This window comes from Pezoporus occidentalis, unplaced genomic scaffold (assembly GCF_034315485.1).
Source record: "Pezoporus occidentalis ecotype Australia unplaced genomic scaffold, CSIRO_AGI_Poc_V1 ctg16, whole genome shotgun sequence".
Classification (NCBI taxonomy): domain Eukaryota; kingdom Metazoa; phylum Chordata; class Aves; order Psittaciformes; family Psittacidae; genus Pezoporus; species Pezoporus occidentalis.
Window position 1 is genome coordinate 7,023,330 of NW_026913425.1, and position 15,171 is coordinate 7,038,500.

The window sequence follows — 15,171 nt, forward strand, 5'->3', positions numbered from 1 at the left end:
GGTTAAAGTCATGGCAGACTGAGAAAGAGTTTTCTGCTGACAAGTGATTAAGTCATTCCACAAAAAGTATTTCTTGGTCTTGGCTCTAGACAAGATACATAAAAAGCCAGTCACCTTATCTTGAGGACTTTTTTTCCCCTCTAGACTTGCACTGAAGCAGAACTTTGTCAACCCATGAGTTTACCTCATTAGCACGGGTGTTTGGTTTCCTGAAACATAACAGAAGAGACTGCTGTCAATGGGAGAACAGGGAACGAGGGGTGAAAGTGAGGAATGGTTTCTACGTGATTTGCTGAAGCAGAAATGCAAACAAGAAAAGAGCCAGATTACTCCACACGGCAAACCCGCGTGTTTATGTTCCTGCCCAATAAACTGGTGATCATGTCTCTTTATTTTTCCACTTAGATCAAAACATACTTGGATGTCATTGAATGTATGGATGCAAGTTTTACTTGATAGTATGTTTTACACTTGTTTAGTTTGCTTTTCAGAATATTAGTATAAGTAAAAAGAATATTCACTGCTCTCAAAAGACAATTCCTACTATGCAGTGTACTACGTACTAGTGAAAAAATGTCTGAATATTCCTAAGCTGCTTTCATGAGTGTCCCTCTCAAGGCAGATATTTCTTCTTGCATAAATCCCTGTCACTCATCTAAAAGGACAACAATTTATTCCATTCAATCTCATTTCAAAACCTTAAAACTGCTCCTCTGCCTTTATTAGCAGCACTGTTATCTGGGCAGCCAAATCACTAAGTGCTGCTCTTTTTTTCTGCTAGGTCTGTATTTCAGTTTCGGTATTTCAGCTGCAAGCAACTGTTGTGGAATGTGATCCAAGCAAAAGTTCAAAAAGTTACTACCCATCAGTTTAGACACTGCAATATCTGTGGGCATATTCCTGGTTTGATCCAGTTGCAATCTAATTTGCCGTAACCTACACTTCCTTCATTGTTTCTTGTGATTTGAGGTTCCACCAGTAGCAGCATCCTTCTGAGATCCTTCAACTCCTTTGACCTCATTTAGCACTACGTCAGGGTGAGCCAGCAAGCAAACATTTTCAGTTCTCACTGATTTTCCCCCCTTTGCCATTTGGGGATACACAGTTGCAGTTTCAAGTGTTAATTATCAAGATGTGCTTGTAAAACAGGCTGGCACAACCATGTATTACATGTTCTAGCTAGGTAAGGCCACGGCACATAAATGTAGTGGTATACATTGCTGCTTTTTATTGTAGCTGGGCAAACACTGTGAAAAATCTCTTCTACAATGATGTTCTCAACTGCTAAATGATTTGTCTGTAGCCGTGCCAAACTTGTTTCTTTCTGTGTGAATTTTTCTTTCCCAGGAATATTCTGCTCATCAAATTTTATTATGTAGGTGTGGTGACAACTGTATATGTAAATATTTGCTGAAACCGAATTTTCAATATGCAGAAGTAGTTACGTGAGTTGTAGGTGCCAAATCACTCAGCTCGTAAGAATCAGTGCCCCAGGAGTGTCTGTCTGGCACCCTGTGTGGTTCAAGGTAAGGAAGCAGCTCAGAGCCAGTCTTTCAGCCCCTTGGTACTTAGACTACTGAATGTCAATATGATCCTAAAGAAGAAAATGATCATCAGGCTACCAGACCCTCAAATCATCTTGTATCTGAAATCCTTTCTGCTCTTTCACATTGCAGTCAAATCAAAAGGATAAGAAAAGGCATGAGAGAACTGCTTGAACTTGTGGAACTCCTGTTAGCATCCAGCTACACCACTTTGAAGTGTTTATTTTTCTGTATATGCTTTCCTCCCTGGAAGCTTGTCAAGTGGCAAAGTGGGTTCCTTGTTTTTCCAGGATAACTATTTTTTTGGGTGATAAAATGAAACACTATCACTCACTTCTCTTCCAGAACATTAGTACTACGAACAGTTTTTAAAATACATGATTTTAATGGGGAGATATTTTGTCCATCAGTTTAAAAAATTGCAGGTTTAGATGCCTGTGATTATCTTTTAAAAATCTGTAAAAAAGACTTCCTTTCAAAACTGTTGAAATAAAACACAGTGCAAGCATATGTTGTTTTGTTTAAAAAATGCTTTGCTCTTCTTTACGTTGAAACCACAGCATAGTCCTCTTTCATGACCCATTTTTTGTTGATAAAGGTGTAGTATTGTTTCATGTGTAAAAGTTACTAATACTGTAACTAACATTATCGGCTTGGACTTGCTCTGTCATAATTGATTTACTGCCTTGGGTGAGAAACCTCATGGAACAGCGTCTAGGCATAATTATGACCAATTGCACCTGTACGTCTCAAAGCAAACACTACCAAAACCTCAACTCAGCATAATTCTACTCTCAGTTGTACTTGAATAAATCACTGAACAACTCCATGGAAAGAATTTTACTTTTTAGAGGAAATCAACATTTTTCATATGCTGATCCACAGCTCAGAGAAATATGGGAGCCAAGAAACTAAAGAGCCCTTTTGAGGTGGTGGGCTTGAGCTATGCTATTTGATTTGTCTCACTGTGGTCACACTTCAGTTGCTCAGAGAAGCCTTTGGAAGTGTAACAGAGCCTTTCATTATAGTGTAAAACCCATCGTGTTGAAACAGTGAAGATATATTGAAAGGGGATTTTTCCTCTAATATTTTTCTTCCTTTTTTTTTTTCTTTTTTTAAGAAATGGTTTGAATTACATGGCAACTCATTTTCTTACCTCTTATAAATCTGTATCTTCATATGCATTTTTGGACTTTATGATGTGAAAATACCAAAAGTTACATTTTTTAAGGAACTTTTGTTAGGTTCAAAATGTAGTGTAATTTTACTTGCATATACTTGCAAAATTCACTGGTTTTCACATTCATTTGAAAATAAGAAGTATAGATTACAGTTAGACAGTATTTGTTAAAGATGTCATTGAAAAATTTTGTTGAAATATTTTCTTTTCAATGAAATGAAGTCTTCCTCAACACACCTGTTATCTTGGAGAAACCAAACATCATACCCTTCCAAAACTATTTTTCTGCCTTTTTGGTAGATGAAAATAGAAATAATAAGAAAGAGGTAGATGTAATTTTTGCCAATTTTTTGTGTGTAGGGAAAAATATTATTTTCTGAATAGCTGTATTTCTTACAGACCTGCCATAATAACTCAGTATTTGTCAGCAATCAAAGAAAAGAATATATCAGATATCAAATTTATTCCAGTTTCAAGTTTCCAAAGGATTATTATGAACAACAGCAAGGAAAAATACATGCCAAAATATATTAAAATACCTGAGGGCCTTTCTGAAGTGAAATGTAAACCCTACCCTTCCTTTTGCAGACTGTGTTTCACTCTCAGCCAAGGAAAACTCTTGAAAGTGCCGTTCTGGGTGCCCCTTCATGTAGTGTGCCTGTACCTGGGGGTCCTCAGACCAGGCCCAGATTGCCCAGTCTTTGCCCAGCCTGTGTACAGTGTTGTGTTCATCTGGGCTCAGGAAGGCTGTGTTTTATCTTATTTAACCTCTCCAGAGACCTGCACTGTTTTTTGCCTATCCCTACACATTGCAAACCAACTCCGTCTTGTGCTGTGCTTCACATGCATTTTGCTCCCAGCAATTGTCTATGTGTCTGTAAAGCTGTCTGGGTATGTCTTTCTAATTTTTCGGTTAGGTATTGCCATATGGCTCAGTTTTCAGTCAGAAAATATCAAGATGCTTTTGAGTTTTTCTGACATCTTGCAGTGTCTCTCTGAGCTAGTCATATATTTCCCCTAGTGCATTAAGTACACAGGTGTGCCACAGGGATTTTATGCTGGCTGCACAAAATAGAAGATACATATAAACAAGGGGCTCAGCTTTTCCAGCAGAAAATGTGGTAATGAACTCAGCCTAAATGGCGCAATTGTTCTTTCTCACGTAGACACACAAAGGGGGAATCAATTCAGCCTGAAGCTTTTTGCTCCTTTCTAAATGAAATTTTAACATCTGTTAACAGAAAAAAAAAAAAAATTATCTGAAATATCTTAGTCTGTTTTAATCTGCTGGGGTTTTGTTCTGAAAAGTTTGAAAAGGAAGCAAACAACAGTCACTGATTTCAAGATTCAGGTTTGCATTTGAGTGCCCTACATTACCATAGGAAGCCTGGGCAGTGATTGACATGGATGATGATGTGTATGTTTTATTGCTCTGGCTGTGTGAGGACTGGCTTTCTCCAGTGAGACTGCTCCAGAGAACAAGTTCAGGTTTGCTTCCTAATAGTAATTTCAAGTATATACCTAATATTGTCTGTTTCTAGCTTAAGGTCCCAGAAGTTGTTTTGCTGGAGTGTCTACAGAGTGAAAGTGATAAAAGTTATTACATTTTTGATCTGAGTGACAACTTGCATGCACCTAGTAGGGCTGGCTTTCTTTTCATGTCTTGTTCTTCAAAGTGTATAGGACTTACTGCGCAAAGACTTACTCTCTTGTGACATAGCAGTATTGTGAATTGCTGTAGGAAAACCATTCAGCAGCCTAGCATTATGATTTTCTTCCACACTTAATCCTTGTCAGAAGTGTAATACCAAATTGTCATCCTTGCAAAGGAACCACTGTGGGGTCCAGTCATTGGTGACCTGTTGTGCAGCCCGGGAGAACAACCTCTGATATCATTTCCCATAAACTCTAGCTGAACCTAGTAAAATATTGGCCATTCTGCATGCTGCAGTAGATGAATGTGACTTCCATTTATCTTTCATATTGTAAATATTTTCTGTGGTTTAAGGCATTCATTGCTTCCTTTTGCTGTCAAGGAAATACATTTCAGTAGCACTTTACAGAATGTACTTATCTTCAGTCATTGCTGTAAATTTGCAGTGATCATATTTTCACTGTGCAAAATAAATCAAAATGTTTTGCCAGTTAGCTCACACGAGTCTCAACTGAAGTTATGACTAGCGTCAGTTTTTCCCTTGCTAATAAACTTCTTAGCTAAATCACATTTTTAATGCATTTGACTGTTTCACAGTTATAGTTAATAATTGGAATAAAATCAAGGTCTGCAGAGTATCATTTTCATGTTTTATTTAGAACAGCATGGCTCCCATAAATAATAACAGTGGGATCTGTAAAGCGCCTCAGCCCTGCAGTGCTTAAAGTCCTGAACAAAGGAATGAATGCAGGATTAGAGGTGTCAGTCATTGACATATAATGACAACAAACAAATTAAACATGATCATATGGAACAAAAAGAAAAATAATAAAGAAGACCACAGAAGCAGTATGTGAGAAATAGCTTAAAGTCAGGTACAGCTAAAAGGAGGTCTTCAAAGGTGGAAAGGAATTAAAGGATACAAAAGAAAGGCAGGAGTGTGCTGAACAGTCTGCTGTAGCAAAAGCAAGGCTACCTGCAGGCTTCAGGCACTGCAGAGGTATGTAGATGCTCACATGATCCGGGGTGTGACTCCAGACCTTTGGTGCCCCCAGTTAGCTAGAATAATGTGAAGAAACAAGCCATTACAGTAACAGGGACTCATTAGGTCTGCATAACAAATGTACTGGCATTAGTGGTATTTGTGACTGACTTTCAAAACTGAGGCTGATGTCAAAGGTGACCACTAATGTCTCTGGCTTGCTAGCTCTGAGGTTGCTTGCCCACTGCTGAAGAATAACCCTTTAATTACCCTATAGTGCAGCATGTCTGACTTGCTGGGGTTGCTTGCAAGCTTGTGTTTCAAGATCTGTTACTCTGGGCCTCTGACTGGCAGGAACAATGCCCATGCATAGCCTTGTTGAGGCTCTTGGCTCTTGGCACACTGGGTTCATACAAAACCACACAGGAGCTCTCTAGGAGGCTGCTGACTCAGCACTTGCTAATAATAGATCAAAACAGGAGGCAGCGCCTGGGAACTCTGGTCCTTGTGTGTGGTCCCAAGAGCTGTCATGTGAGTAGATGGTGCTGTGATGGGACATAGTTTGTAGAAACAGATGAATATCAGAGGTGCCTATGTACTTGGGACATATATGAGTATGCATATATAAATGGGGAGAGAGGGAAGGAGAAACATGAAGTGTCCTGCTTCCTCTTCCAGCTTCCTCTCATATCCCTTGAGGGTTTTGCCATGTCAGCTTTGCCAGTGTAACCATATGATAATCTTCATTAGGCTTAACTTTCTGCTGTAATTTGTATGGCTTTCTACTTCTGCTCACCTTTTTGTTCTTTCTCTCTCTTTTGGGTCGTCATCCCTTCTGAGAACATTTCTCTCCTCTCTCTTTCTCTTCTGCCTCCAGCACAGCTTTCTGCTTCACTGATCATTTTTTCAACCCTTGCTTTCATTTTTCACCATCACCTAGACAGAGCCTTGCTGCTTCTCCAGCAGACATGACTCTAGGTGTTGATGTGCAGAGTCTCCCTTGCACTGCTGCTTGCTTCCACTATCCCCACAGTGCGCACATCTGTCACTCCTGCTGCTGCAATACTAGCTGTGCTTCAGAGAGGAGCTGTGGGGAGGAGACACTAATTTGTTCTGCTCCCTTGGCCACTCTGCCACAGTGATCACTGATGTGCAGAAGTACAGAGCGTGTGGTGCCAGCTATGGCTGTAGAGTGTCTGGAGAAAAATCACCTGGGAGAAAGCTACACCCTTACCACATTTGTGAGATGGAACATTGAACCAGAAGATAGGTGGTGAACTGACTAATTTGAATGCAACTGGTTTAAGTGGGTTTGGATTTCAACTAAAATATTCTCTCAGCTCTTGCCACAATCCTTCATACCTGTGTCTGTAGAGTTTGTATATGGAAACACAAAGTTAATTGCTTGGGTGTTTCCAGAACTTCTTTGGTATTTAATTTTAGATAACACATGAGGAAGTGTGTTTGTACTTGAACATAAGTTCTTTTTTATGTCCTCAGTTTATAGTACACAAATGTTATTTTTATAAAAAGATCTTCCTGGTCTCTGCAGTAACTGGCAGATCTCATTCAGACTGAATACAAAGACTGTCTCCCCTGCACAGCTGTCACTTCCTCCTCCCCCAGATGGCACACTGCTAGGACAGCATTGCTAATTTCAGTATCACTAAAGGGAAAGAGAATACTATATTGTTCAGGGCTGCTGGTCTGACACTGCTAGCAGTAACACAATAGTTGCATATTAAAGAAAAGTGGTCATAAGCATTCAAACCAGAGAGACTTAGATGCTAGTGAGTATCAGAGAAAGCATGCAGAATGTTCTTTTATGAGTGTATGAAAGTGACATCCCTGATTCACCACTCTGAACAAATGAGGCCAGTGCTGCCAAGACAGCACTGTGACATGTTTTTGTTTGACAGCATAAGACAACCTGTGGTATGTTTTTGTTTCTTTTTTCAGAAGGGTAACCTATCAATGCTGAAAGTGAATAGTCTGAAATGAAGTGACATGGCCACTAACTTCTGTGTTAGAAATAACACCAACCAAAACCCAAACTTGGAAATAGCAAAGAAAAAAAAGAGAAGCAATATCCCTGGCTGAGCTGGAAAAACAGGAGATCAAATGAGATGAGCTTAGTTCAGTTCAATTATTTGCTGAAATCTGGTCTGAGACCCTCAGGCCGTAAGACTGACTAGGACAAGTGAAAAGGACCACCTTAGAGGTGGCGTATCTCTGAAAAGTAAACACAAAACTGTTAGTATGGCCCAAGAATTGTTTCTCTATACTTCTGTGCAAGCAACACCTAAAATATCAAGCATTATGCATTAGCTGTGCCTTTATCTAAGTCTTTTGGAAAGAAGGATCAGATTTTTTTAATCTACAAATTTCCCAGAAAGGTGATGAAATCTCTGCCACTGGAGACATATAGAACTCAACAGGGAAGGGCTGAGCAACCTGATGTCACATCAAAATTGCCCCTGCTTTGAACAGAAGGCTGGGTAACAAACATCCAGTGGTCCCATCCAACTTAAAATATTCCAGATCTCTATATGTTGGCCCTATCTACTTTCTCATATAGAGTTTCAATGATTAAAAAAAACAACCCTTCACATTAAAAATAGTAACCAAAAATAGAAACAGGTTAAATTGCCTCTTTTGTGTTTAATATTATAGCACATCCCAGTTCCACACCGCCAGGCACTTTAGAAAGGTGCACTGAGAAACCTGAGGTGCATGCTCTTTGAGCAGCTGTGGTGGGAGAAAGATGTACCATTGACACACCTTTGCTCTTTCCCAGAGCAGGACCTAAGCTTCTTGGTGAGGTTTTATTTTCCTACAAAATCTGGTATAGAAGGGGCTTCTATATAGCACCACAATTCACTAATCTCAGGTCAGTTATCTTTTCTTCCTCTCTTTTGTATACTGGGACACACAAAGAGATTACTCACTGGCAGAATCTCCATCTTTATTGCAAAGTGAAATCAGTAATTAATAAGAAATGCCGGGTCCCATTTGCCCGTTGGATGACACATACATACGTAGAGGTGGCAAGAGGATCAGGTGGTAGGAGCAATTTTAATCCTTAATGGAATGACATAAAAGTCTTTGTGACAGCTCAGGATTTTACATTGCATTTAGCAATTAGAAAAATTCTGAGGATACTTGAGTTTTATAATGAATGAGCATTATAGAAAAGAGAATTTCCAATACTACAATGAAATGGCAAGTATCTGGTTGTCAAATAAAACCCATATGTCAGTGTTCAAAACTAAGCAAGCTCTAGTACCTTAAAGAGATGTCAGCTACCTTCATAGGCTTTGGTGTGTTTTGCAACTGCACAATCTCAGGTGACAAAAATAACAGTAATCCCTGGATATTCATTTCAAGAGGAGGAAATGGTTCCCTGGGACAGGCAAGAGAGATTTCAGACTGTGGAAGGCAATACTAAATGAACACTAAATGACTGTCCATTTTCTCAGGGGTTTCAAGAATCATTCATTCATTCATTCATTCTGGGGTGCATACGAGCTTATGGTTGTTGACAAAAACGATTGGCCTTTTAATGGGATTATTTTTTTAAAATGTGTTTATTTATTTATTTATTTCAGCTGTAGAAAATTTCAGTGGACAGTTATGTCTGGCTTTTATCAATGACTGAGTTTTTGGATTAAAAAACATCAAGTATGGATTGGTAAATTTGTAAATTCTATGAGAACACATACATAGAGATTAAATACACATTGGTTATTCATTATTGATCCCTTTCTTTTAAAAAAGATTCAGAGGCAAATAGTATTGAAATATGAAATTATTGGTTCTTCCCCATGCCCTTCCCTCTGATGCATGAAACAGAAAAGCAGTAGCACAGTTTATGGAAATAGCGCCTCTGTTCATGCAGTGTCTTCAAAAATCTTGAACGAGAGTCTTCAGCCAGGAGGGAAACAGAGACATTAGTTTTGGTACTCTTACAACCCCCAGAGCCTACCTTCCAATCACTTCCTTGTCTGCAGGACAGAAGACATTGAAGGCCAATGAACCTTCTCATAGAGACCTGTAACAATGCTTTGCTAGTTTATGGATAGCTTTCCTGATCTGAATTGACTCTTGCTTTTTCAATCTTTGATGTGAGTCTTCAAAAGTAAATATCATTCTGCTTTCTCCCTATGTGTATGCTAAAGGAGTGCATACATGCCTCAAGCTATGTATTTCCCAGCTTCCCTTAAATGTTGTCCCTGAGGAGTAAGTATCCACTGTGTGATGGAAATTTTATGTGCCATGAAATCTGGGAGGTTACTATTTGAATATTTCTTTCAACCTGTTCAATTACAGTTGCTTCCTAGACTTTGATATGCCTGATCGACATTATTTTGCAGTAGTACTGGTTAATCACTCTTCCAGGGACCAAACTCCCTACAACAGAGACAGTGTAGCTTTAAAAATATCCTATATAAACCTCCAGTTCTGTCTGAAATCTTTTCTGTTTTGTCAATCACCCCTTTCTTGCTAGAGGTTGGATCAGAATGATATTGCTTGGGATGAGTCTCATTACAGACTTTTCACTCACGCCTGGTTTCTCCATTTCCATGTCAAGCTTACTAACGTGTATTTGCTGCTTGTGGAGTGTTATAAATCCCCCAAGAGTAGAAACAGAAAGTAGTTCAGCTCTATTGTTTCATAGGAAATTACAAAGCTCACATTAAGAGCATGTACTTTTCTTAAAGGGGTCAATGGCAAGTCATGACTGCTGGTGGTATTGGAAACACAGCGAGTAAAATGCATTTCATGTTATGAAGAAGATAAACAGAAAGCATAATGCAAGTGAAGACAGATAGCTTTTCCTTCATCAAAATATCTATTGCCTCTGGACAAACTCCTTTACTTAAGAAAACTCTAAATCTAACCTATGGTCTCATATTACCTTTAAAAGGAAAAACAAACTCTGGAAAGTAACATAAAACATTCTCTAATCAAAACTATTTCATCACAGTCAAACAACTCAAACTGGTTAACAAAAGCTTTTCATTTCACTTAATGATGACAAGCAGAAAGTTCAGATTTGCTCTTGGAAGAATAGAGGTAGCTAACAAAAACCACAGGTGAGAAAGGAAGTTTGTCAAGCCCGAACTGGGAATTGTTTCATGAGCTGTTCCAAAACAGAACCTTAATCATTTGACTCATCGGCTAGCCCTGAGGACTGTTTTGCCCAAGTGTATTTTCCAATATGTGTTTAAAGTTAGAATTTGGTTTAACTTTTAACCTCAGCAGAAGCAGTCTGCACTGACTGTTCCAGGAAGTACCTGGAGAGATCTCTGGACCTTTGCTGTCCTCGGTGGGAACAGCATTCTCCATTTTTTGTCATCTATAATAGGGAAAGGGCAGAAGCCAAGAAAATGAAAAATTCAGCCTTTATTCTATCTTTCACATAATCTGTCTCGTTAAGCACTTCCTCTGAGCAGAGTTTTCATGTTGTTACATGTATTATCTTCTCTTTCCTCTTTCAGGAAGCTGTCCATTATAGCAGCCTTTTGCCACATTTATTTGAGATAGCAAAATTTACTACAATACCCATGGCCTTCTAACTTTGTTCGTGTGCTGATTCTGCTCCTTACATCTGATACCATCAGACAGCTAATGAAAAATGTTCCAAAGTCATTTTTCTCTCTGCACACTCCCCCTCTCGACCCTTATTTATTTGTGAGTTAATTTATTTTCCCCGCAGCTGTACTTCCACATTTTAAAAAATATGATGGATTCTTTGAAAGAGGCATGGCTGATATAATAGGTGCTAGTGTTGTAATGACAGCAGGTTGTCATCACAGAGTATTTTTTTTCTGGGCCTGTGATTTTGCAAGAGCTTGTTTTAATGGTTTCTGATTGCTTATCAGCTTGGGTTCATCTGATTGTGTTTCACAGCGGTACCCATCTCTCCATCTTACAGGTCCATGGTTAGTTTTTCTGACTGGGGACAAGAAATGTAATGTCACAATAATGCATAATGATCCATCACTTCAGTGCAGTGATTTATATAGTTGTATATATAGTCCTGCATAATTTGCTTATGAAAAGATCTCCAGGCGAGTCTTTAGCTCATTCTCTTAACCATAGCTGTCTGTCTCTGTCTGATATTTCTTCTGCCATGGTTTTGCTTTTAAAATGTCTGTGGTAAAAAATGGAATGTGGATGCAGTCCTTTCTCTGCTGAGCTGCACAAACTGTAAAAGGTAAAAGACATCTGCCTCACCTCAGGTACAGGACTGCGGAGTGCTTCCATGTTTTCTGTCTGTGACCAGCATAGCCTATTTTCACTGCCCAGCAGTCTGGATAACTAGTCTGTGAAAAGGAGGCAGTCTTGCCAACGCTCAGCTCATGTTTGCCATTGCTGCCATATATTTGAACTGTCTCTTTCTGTAGCTTAACTTACCCTTCTCCACAATTTCTTTCACAACTTGAAAATGTCAATTTTTAGTCCATGTAGAGAACCTACAGTTTCTGACTTTGATGTATCTTATAGATACCTGAATATCATAAGTTAAGTGCTTTAACATTTCCAGAATGTTATGCTCTTTTATACACAGAATGCTGCTAAATACACTGTTTCCCATCTAGAGGTGTGGTGTACCCATGAGCCAGACAAGATATCTTCTAAGGTCTGCCTATTCCATTAAAATTATAAAACTGCACATTTGCGGATCTTTGCCTCATATGAGTTTGTCCTCAGATTTTTTCCAGTTCATCATTTCATAGAATCATAGAGTGGTTTGGGTTGGAAGAGACATCTAGTTCCGACCTTCTGCCATGGGCAGGGACATCTTCCACTAGACCAGGTTGCTCCAAGCCCTCTGCAGCCTGTCCTTGAACACTGCCAGGGATGGGCAGGACAGCTTCTCTGGGCAGCCTATGCCAGTATCTCACCACCTTCATTGCAAAGAATTTCTTCTTTATATCTAATCTAAATCTCCTCTCTTTCAGTTTAAAGCCATTTCCCCTTGTCCTGTCACTACATGCCTCTGTAAATAGTCTCTCTCCAGGACTGTAGAATTTCCTTGTTGAAGAAGTCAGTAATTTTTATGCAGTTTGGCAGTGCAAGGCCTATGGTTTTGTCAGAAACTTGATTATAATTGTTGAAAAGTAACCTCATAAAACCAGTATTTTCTGCATTAAAAATAAGTCCAGAGCTCTTGTAGGAAATCACTGATTTCTTCTAGCTGGCTGCTGATGAACAGTGCTGCTGTGGCGGCCTATGTAGGTTATGGTTAAGACACAGGCTGGTCTTTTTTGTATTTCCCTCTTAGTCCAACAAACAGTGATTTTGCAGCTGGTAGGTACAACCTAAAGAACATACAGCTGCTGAATAAGATATCTTTCATGTCCAAGATCTGGTGTGGTTATTGTTTAGAATTTTGGATCTGTTTTCTGTTGATGTCCTCAGTTTCCAATTTCATATGCAAGCAAAAATGAACCTGGTTCAAACTCAGTGTATGGCAGATATTTTACTCCTTTGCCCCATGTACACTGTCTGATTTAACCTGGAAAATACTGACAGGAATGGTCAGGCCTGCTGACCATTATTACACGTGCATGTCTCATTGTAAGGTTTTAAGGTGATGTGATGACCACAAACAATCCCACTAAAACCAAACTGAATACCAAATGTGTAAGAGGCAGTTATGATCACTAAGTTTTTCAGGTCTCAGTCATCAGCACCAATGGTTTTCACAATCTGAATTGCATCACCATAATTTCCAAAGAACAGGTGTTAGTGTCCATGCAGAGTTAGCCATAACTGGTATGTCCGAGGTAGCCCCAGGAGTGCCAAGATTACATACACAGTCACAGAGACATAGCTGCGCTCTTCCCCATGCAGCTGGTTCAGTCAGCTCCCCATGAAGGTCCAAGGTAAGGCCAGCACTAATAGATAAGTGCCATATTTCCTGCTTCGGAGGTAGAACCTTTCCAGCACTGTTAATCCACTTGTCAGCCCTCACACCTAAATTCACAAGCCTTGTGAGAATTTTTTTGGTGCAGTAGGATATGACACAAAACTTGAAGCTCCACTGTATTTTTGACAGCTCTTCCATCACTACTCTGAGAAAATTCCATCAGATTTTGTCAAGGTTAAGTCTATTTCCCGTTTAAAAATTAAAAAGAAGAAAAAAAAGTTTGACTGAACCTTATACTGTGATAATGTATAGGAATAAATGTTTAAATATTTTTCTTCAATTCTTATGGATTTAATCAAGAAAAAGTGTGTATTTTTCTCATGCCGGTTAGCTTTTATGATAAAAACAGTCTAGACTGGGGTCCTTGTGGCAGGAATGGGTCCTACATTTTGGAGATTATTGTTCCTTTGCCAAATTTTGCAATTTGCTTGCTAAATTTTCTGAAGATCTGAATGCTAAAGTCATTACAATGACTTCTCAGGAGAGCGGCTTACCGTCCCAGACCATGCTGCTTAGACATTCTTGTTGCTTGCCCACGTAAATGTTAACTCTTTCTGCTGTGAGGGAGCCAAGAGGTATGAAGGTGCTGCAGCATGATGGGGATCAATTTACTTTTCTAGGGGCAGACCTGGATCCTGAGTCCAAACTTATGGTAAGGGAGAAGGCAGTTGAATTCATTTAAAGGGCAGCTGACTAGACTAAATTATTCCACACTGATTCATCAGAAAATTATTTCAGCAGCTGAGCTACTGCCTCCTTCTACTTGTCAAGCCCTTTGATTCCATCATGCACTATGGGCTGAATTGTCACCTGTTTCTAGACTTTAGCCAGTTCAGGATAAAACATAAAACTGAATCATGAACCTGGTTATAATTTCCTGAATTATATTTCTCAATAGACAATCCTAACACTGCACTCAGTCTCTGGACAGCTTTGACAAGTGTCAGCTAAAAAGTACAGTCCACAGCGTCTCCTGACCCCGCTCCTCCTATCATCTCATTGGCATTAATGATGGGACATAGAAGAGGAATACCCTCCTTCTCACAGAAGGTGAGAGTCTGACTTATCCTTCAGAAGCTGCTTCTCAGAACCCATTTCACTTAGAAATACACTACACAACTTGTATGCTAACAAATAGTTCAAGAACACTTCAATAGTTTCCACCTGTGGCTTGAAGGGAGTGACTGATGGTGGAGAGTAGGACAGAGAAGAAAAAGGGATGTGGATTTTGTAAGTGTCCTGTCAGGGATGATGGATGCTGTAAGAACATTTTGCCTTTTATTGCACATACTTATCTGATGGTTCTGCTTTTTTTTTTGCAGAGTGCACTGAAAAATGAAGTCGTGCGTGTAACCCTAAAAGCTGCTTTTTTTCTTAATGCTGCCTATATTCTGTCTTCAGGCAAGGGTCTACTGCCCAGCTAAATGGAGCTGACTTGTTTTTCTTCAGAAGAAACTGTGTGCACTTTTAGTATTTACAACAGCAGGGGGACTAATTGCATTCACTAGAGTAAAACATAAATAGTGTCTAAGGACTAATTCTAGGCTGCAAAGATTATCTCTGAAAGAAGTCCTCTTTCCAGCCTCAACAGTGACATTGTCCCAGGTGAAGGAAAGCAAGTATTGTGTTAACCGAAACCCCTTTTTCCCTTCCCCCTCCCACCCCAGTAGAAATGTTATTTAAGAGCCAGGAGACATTTGTCTTAGGCTGCCTTCTTTTCAGCTATTTGCGTGCATACATTAAAAAACCAATAATCTTTGAAGGGCAAACACCTCCATCAGAGGTAGGAGAAAAGTATATGAGGCTATTATCTTGTCACAGTGTTAAACAGGACAGCTTCTTGGCATTCTGGAAAAGAGGAGTTGACAAAGA